At 38.6% G+C, this 7,617-nt stretch overlaps 1 pseudogene; it reads left to right on the forward strand.

Moving 5' to 3' along the window:
* The first annotated feature begins 373 nt into the window (after positions 1 to 373).
* On the forward strand, positions 374 to 1,206 carry LOC101442603 (nuclear ubiquitous casein and cyclin-dependent kinase substrate 1-like; annotated as a pseudogene).
* Positions 1,207 to 7,617: the final 6,411 nt, after the last annotated feature.

The raw sequence follows: 7,617 nt of genomic DNA on the forward strand, positions 1-7,617 counted from the left end.
ATGATGTAACAATTATTGTGCAGATTGGCCAAGTCCCAGAGCTCTGAAGTAAATATTTTGGAAGGGGCACATCTAGAGACGTTATGGAGGGTATTTAACAAGTACAGTGAAATAAACTGCTTAATAATTATCATTTGATCCTCTAGTTGCGCTAACATAAATACATACTATAAAAAAGCTTCTGATTTTGAAGAGGCGGGGGAGCGGGGGCTCATCTGACCAAGGGGCCCTGAACGAAGGAGCCGCGGAGTTCCAGCAGCCTGCAGCTGGGGGTTCGCGAAGTTCGGGGGATGGGGGGGGGGGGGGTCGCCGAGCGCGGGGTGGGGGGTCCTGGTCTTTGGCTTCTCGACTCGGTCCTCTTTCGACAGCCAACATGTCTCGGCCTGTCAGAAATAGGAAGGTCGTGGATTATCCGCAGTTTCAGGAATCTGATGATGATTATGGAAGAGAGTCGGGCCCTCCAGCTAAGAAAACTCCATCGTCTTCCCGAGAAGCTCAAAGTAAGAGGCGATCTGGAAAGAATTCACAGGAAGATAGTGAGGACTCAGAAGAAAAAGACTAAAACCCGAGAAGGGTGATTCTCACTGAGCAGTAGACAGCGCAGATGGAAAAGCAGCTCATAAACGGGGCGCCGGCACCGCAGGCGGCAGCCGAGGCCGCTTCTGCTTCTGCGCAGAGACGGTCCCGGAAGGCGGGCGGTGAGGAGGAGGAAGGGGAGGGGGAAGGGGAGGAGGAAGGGGAGGAGGAAGGGGAGGGGGAAGGGGAGGGGGAAGGGGAGGGGGAAGGGGAGGGGGAAGGGGAGGGGGAAGGGGAGGGGGAAGGGGAGGGGGAAGGGGAGGGGGAAGGGGCGGAGCCGCCCTCCCGGGAGGGAGGTTCCCCGGCGATGACGCCTTCCTGACGGAAGACGATGACGGTAGTGACCTTGGCAGTTCAGAAAAGAAAAACCACAAGATGGTCAAGAAGGTCAAACCTGGGAGAAAAGAGAAGAAAATGCCCAAACCCAGGCTGCAGGCCGCCGTGACGCCAAGCCCAGTGAGGGCACAGGAAAGCGGGTGGTCCCCCAGCTCTAGAGCATCAGAGAAGACGCCTTCCCCCGAAGAAGATGAGCGGCCAGAGAGCCTCCAGGGAAGAAACGTCTGCAAGCCCTCCGCCCGAAAAACCTGGGATGGAGGATCCGAAGATGCAGCTCAGTCTGGGGAAGATTAAAAGTGATGATGGTTTGGGGAGAGATTTTATTTTTAAAAAAGAAAGACAAAAAGAAGGGAAAGAAAGAAAACGTACTTAAGATGGAACATGGTTTTGGCTAGGGCTTGACTTTATGGGCTTTGAATGTTTTTTACCATTTGTTGATGCGTTTTCTCTCTTTTAAAAGAAAAACTATCGTATATTTAAGTTAACTTTTGTCTATTGGTCTTCTCTTCGCCACCCTCCCTCCAAACCCAATGAAAGTCATGTCAAAATAATCTCTGGATTGACTGCTTCATCTTTTTATTTTTAATGGAAGGAATACCACAGTTGTAAAGCAATAAGATTTGAGGTGAACACTATAAAATTTTGCCTTTTGCTAAATGATAAACGGTTGAACATTAATCAAAAAGTGTATAAGGGTTTTAGATAGAGATGATTGCTTCCTCTACTCGGACTTTTTAGAAAATCAAGTGTCCTCTAATATAAATTTATATGTCTATATACATGAGTATAGCTGTCTAAAATATCATGACTTTAAACTTCCACTGATAAGGCAGGTAAGAGATAAAAATGAATTCTGAATTGTTACTAAAAGTATTCATATTTTTTACCTGGGGAAGGGGGGTGGAGAGTGGGGTTACCTGACCTTGTTTGAGGGTATGGGTTTTCTTTTTTTATTTCATCACTTGTTATCTCCAAGAGACTTGGAGCCAGTGATTCTTTTATCCTGCTACATTCTTTAAGAAACTTTAAAAAAAAAGCAGAAGCATCAAAACTGAAATCACTATTTCAGATCTCATTCTCTAATGGTTCATGTTTTTCAAATATATATGTATCTTGTTTTTTTTTTTTGATAAATTTTATCCTGGATCAAAAAGGAAAAAGAAAAAAAAAACCCTACAATTTAAATGGCATGATCAAGCTATATATACATCACAGTGGATTTCTTCTCAAACTGACAATGTTTAGGTTTTAAGTGAATAAAATAGTAGTCAATATAAAATTTAATCATAAAGAGTGAGGATTTTTCCTTGATGAATAAAACAATTGAAATTCTTTATGCCAAAGACATGCATTCAGATCCCATGGGGAAAAACAACTTCCAGGGTCATCTAATAAGAGGAAAAGTATTCTTAAATACTGTTTGATAAGTTTCAAATAACTTGTTGATTTTTGGAAATTTTCCTAGTGATATTTTCCTTTTTATTACTCTTTCTAGGTGAATGGAGATATTTCTGCTCCAAGACTTGATTAGGGAATAGAAACTAACTTGCACTAACTTTCTTCTTAAATTACAGTCACTAGGTGGCTTATAAGTTCAACAACAGAGAATTTCTCTTGACATGAATAACAGTGTTCATGGAATGGAAAATTTTTACCAATTTCTGCTGAACTGTACTAAGTTATTTATTTTTCCTAACTCTTATATTAGAGTGTGAACGTTTTATATATTCAATATGTTTACCACTGAACAAGTCAAATATAAATATTTCATCATTAATATTTCATTGTGAAGTGAATTATTACAATTATAAAAATAAATTTAAGTGAATGTCACAAGCAACTAATTGACTTAATTTCTTATTACTTTTTGTTCATCTTTAACCCTTAACCCTCTGAAAACCTCATTTGGACAAGATTAAAGTTTAAATAAATCAAAAGAACCCACCTGAATTTCTTTTGATCAAAAGACATACCTGACTTTATAAAAGAGAAGAGCAAGGTTGGGAGAATATATTTGCCACCTATTTATCTGTCTGACAGACAATTTATATCTAGATTCATATTATGTCAAATAAATTAAAAAGTTAGACATTCAATAGAAAAATGGCCAAAAAATTATGAAAAAACTTTAACTTCATTAGTCATCAGGGAAATAGAAATTAATGCTATAATGTGATCCAACTAGACATTCACTAAGATGAAATGGCTAAAATGAAAATGACCAACTATGCCAAATGCTGTTCTGTGCATGGAACCCATGGGGCTCTCATATGTGCCTGGTGAGAAATCAGTTCTCGCAATGACAGTAGGAAGTTTTTCTCAATTTCTTAGCAAACTGAGTATATCCATCCCTATCATTCAATAATTTTCCTTCTATATTTGTATTTGAATATTTATATGTGAACATTTGTTCTCCATGTGTATATTCAACAAAAGTCAACATGGAGAAGCAGCTGTGGCTCAATCATCTGGGGTCCCGCCTTCCATATGGGAAACCCTGTGTCCAAGTCCCAGGTCCTCCTTGTGAGGGCAAGCTGACCCACGCCCGTGGAGAGCTGATGGCCTGCATACATGAAGAGCTGGCACAGCAGGATGACACAACAAAGGGAGACAAGGAGACACAGAACATGCAACAAATGGACACAGAGAGCAGATAGCAAGTAAGCTGCAAGGGGGGAGGGGTAAATAAGTAAATATAAATATTTTTTAAAAATTCAACATGAAGTTTCCTTCAGAACAGGTACAAGGGTGTTCACAGCACAGACTAGTGAGTTAAGTTTATGAAAATTTATTGTGCATTACTCCTGTGGTTTATTCCTCTCCTGAATTGACACTATTCTTGAATTAAAAAGAGAAAAATAGGAATTCTGACTTTTTAAAAGTACTAATAGTTTCTCAAGAATTTCAGAAAAGAGATTTAATCCATAGGAAGGAGTGGGACATGAAAATTAATGATAATTAATGATAATAAAATTATATATATATAAATTAATCAAGCAATGAGTGTCCAAACAAAATATTGTCCAATTTAGAATATATTCATCCGAGGTAGGACAAAATTCTTGGATAACAAAGAGCTATATAATTGAAGGATTGGAGTTAAAAATGTTCTGAGGTCCTTGTAATTAAATTTGAGGGGGTTGATAGTAATATTGGATAGCTCTGGACTTTGTTGATTAAGATAACCATAAAAGTTTTTACTAAAATTAGAAAAGAATATATTATTATTTAAAAATTAGGGAGAAGAAAATAATATTTAAAAATTCCATCTTTTTTTGTATAATTTGGGAAAGAGAACATGTTAAGCAAGGAAAAAACAGGGTAACTAGAAAACACAAAATAATATGGCTGGTGTAAATCCAAAATTGTTAGAATTGCAGCAAATAGAAATGGATTAACTGAGCTAACTGAAAGACAATAATGTAAAATTTGTATAAAAGCATTTTATTATTTGCTGTTTACATGAAATATTCTTGATACTAAAGCATTCAAAAAGTTTGGAAAATAAAAACAAAGAAAATGTCTACCAAGAATACAACTAACCAAAAGTGTTTTTCATTACTACACTACTAATTCAGTGAAGTGATTTTATAATACAGAGCACTAGTTTCTAATGATAAATCATTTACCTAGGTAAAACAACAATTCTAAGCTTTTTTGATAATAACATGACCTTAAAATAAAATTTATAGGATCATGATGTATACTCATAAAACCACATAGTGGCAGTATATACATTATATCTTCCTATTATTAACAAAATGGCCAGAAAAATAAGGACATATTAAATGAATATGTAAACATAAACTGAGAAAATATTGAACATAAAATTTAGAACAATATTAACATTGATGAATTTGAGTTTATAAATTTAGCATGTGATTCCTGGCAATTTTTCTAAACTTGAACATGCCTTTTGGTTCCTTGGTTGCAAATCCTCCGAAGTTCCTGTCCTCCATTCAGACCTTCCTCCTCAGCTCCAGACACCAATACTACAATTAGAGGTACAATATTTTTTTAACTTATGCTTTTTATTTTTATATCTTATTTTTATAGAAAAATTTTTAATTGTCCTATCACAAAAATTGTTACATTAAAAAATATAAGATGCTCCCATATAACCCACACTTTACCTCCTCCACTTCTCCCACAACAGTCTCTTTCCTCATTATGGCACATTCATTGCATTTGGTGAATACATTTTGCATTTGATGAATTCATTTTGGAGAACAGCTACACTGCATGGATTATAGTTTACAGTCTCCCCCAGTCCATTCAGTGGGTTAAGGAAGACTATATAATGTCCTCCATCTGTTCCTGCAATATCATTCAGGACAACTCCAAGTCCTGAAAATGGCACCATATCACACCTTTTCTTCCCTCTCCCTGCCCACAGAAACTCCCGTGGCTACTGTCTCTACATCAATCATACAAGTTTTTCCATTACTAGAGTAATAATAGTTCTATAGTAGAATACCAATAAGTCTACTTTAATCCATATTTTATTTCTCCGTCCTGTCAACCCTGGGATGGTGATGTTCACTCCACCTCTAAATTGAGAGGGGGATTAGATCCCACGTGGCTGATAGATGGAATTCTCCTGCTTGCAGTTATAGACACTCTCAGTTCCCTGGTGTGGTGATTAACCATCCTCACCTCACTTTAAGCTGTCCTGAGTAAGTTCAATGAATCAGAGAGTAGGTGTTGCAACTCTTCTGAGGTTCAGGGTTCAGCTGGCATGGACAGTAGAGGGATTCAAGTCTTCTGAGCATACACCAACCCCAGAGCCAACCAAATTTTCAGTAAAAGAGACAGAAGGGGCAAGTGAAGTGAGGTCACACCTGAGTCCAACTCCATCACAGTCAGGAGCACAAATTCCAAAAAGGGACTACTGGCAAGGCACTGAACCTCAGAGGCATTTGCCATGACTTTAGAACATGTATGTCTCCATAGCCCTCAGGAAAACTAGTACCTGAGTCTGTAAGTACTTTGACTATCTCTGGGATCCTGCTGAGACGTGCAAAACCTTGACCCCTCTAATGAATTCCAAACACATTTTTAAGTCTCTTAGACATATAAACTCATTTGTCCTTATCATTCCCCCCTTTTATTCAAGGTCTTTTTCTAGTTGCATCACCATTAGGTGATTGGTAGTATTCCCTCAGTGCCAGGGAGGCTCATCCCCAGGAGTCACATCCCATGCTCAGGGGAAGGTAGTACATTTACATGCTGAGTTTGGCTTAGAGATTGGCCACATTTGAGCAACATGGAAGCTCTCAGAAGGTAACAATTAAGCACTCTGCAGCTCTAAGTTTAGTAGAAATTTTATACATACATGCTTATAAGCATAGTCATCAGTATCAGGTGCCCATCATTTAACCATACTTCTTCACTTGTCTTTGCCCTTATCCTTGGGGTATGTTGCTGTTCTATTGCAGGATGTGACAGAGCTTGCCCACCTAGGAACTCAGCAGTCCCTCAGTTGTCATGTATAACTTTACCTACTATGACGATGCCCAATGAATATCTGAACATTTTTATATACCCTATACACATGCCCTGGAAAACTCCCTCCCAACCATGTGTCCCCCATCAATGACACCCCACACCAATGCTCCTTCCCTTCTATGGTTGAACCCCTTTGTGATCCAAAATTTCTTTAAAAATGAAGCCTAGGGAAACAGCTGTGGCTCAATCAGTTGGACTGCCATCTACCATATGGGAGGCCCTGGATTCCCTTCCTGGGACCTCCTTGTGAAAGCAGGCTCACCACATGCTGTGGAGAACCACCTGGCTTGCAAGCACCATTGAGTACTGGCCAGCCCACAGACACCACAGAGTGCTGCCCAGCCTTCAAGCGCCACAGAGTGCCTCCTGGCCCACAGACACCACTTAGTGCTGGCCAGCCTGCAAGCACCACGGAGCACCACCCAGTCCACAAGTGCCACAAAGAACCAACTCAGCATGATGACACAACAAAAAAAAGGGAGATAAGCAAAAACACAGAAGATTGCACAGCAAATGGACACAGAGAGCAGACAGCAAGCAAGCCGCAAGGGGGACAGGGAAATAAAATAAATAAACACAGACACAGAAGAATGCACAGTGAATGGACATAGAGAGCAGACAGCAAGTCAAAAGCCACAAGGGGGGGGGGGTGGATAAAAAAAATGGTGCCTAATATATTGCCAAATTCCATTAGTAGGAAAATGAAATAGTAATGATAGGATAAAGATTAGATATAAAATACACAATAATATAGAAAAACTAAAACAATGTAAAAAATAAATTGGGATATTAAAAAATGAAATATATCATAAAACTTTGTTTTTGATGTTTTGCCTTTCATCACTGTAATAGGTGTTGGCCTATACGTTCAGTGGCAAGGCAATCTCTACCATTCCTTCCTCAGTGTCCACACCATTTTTAAAATTTTTAATTTTGTCTTCAAAAAAGTTTTAGATCACAGTAAAGTCACATATAAAAGACAGGGGATTCCCATATATCCATCATCAAACCCTTTTCCTTCTTCCCTAGCAATGATCTTTTTACATGTGGATGTTATATTTGCTACAGCTGATGTATAGATATTGAGACATAGCTAATAACCATGGTTTCATTATGGTTTATGTTATGATTTATATTTTAGAGTGTACACTTTTCTAAATTTTCAGTTACTTATGGCTTAAGTTTTATACTATACAC

The sequence above is a fragment of the Dasypus novemcinctus genome, chromosome 22, assembly GCF_030445035.2.
Source record: "Dasypus novemcinctus isolate mDasNov1 chromosome 22, mDasNov1.1.hap2, whole genome shotgun sequence".
Taxonomy (NCBI): Eukaryota; Metazoa; Chordata; class Mammalia; order Cingulata; family Dasypodidae; genus Dasypus; species Dasypus novemcinctus.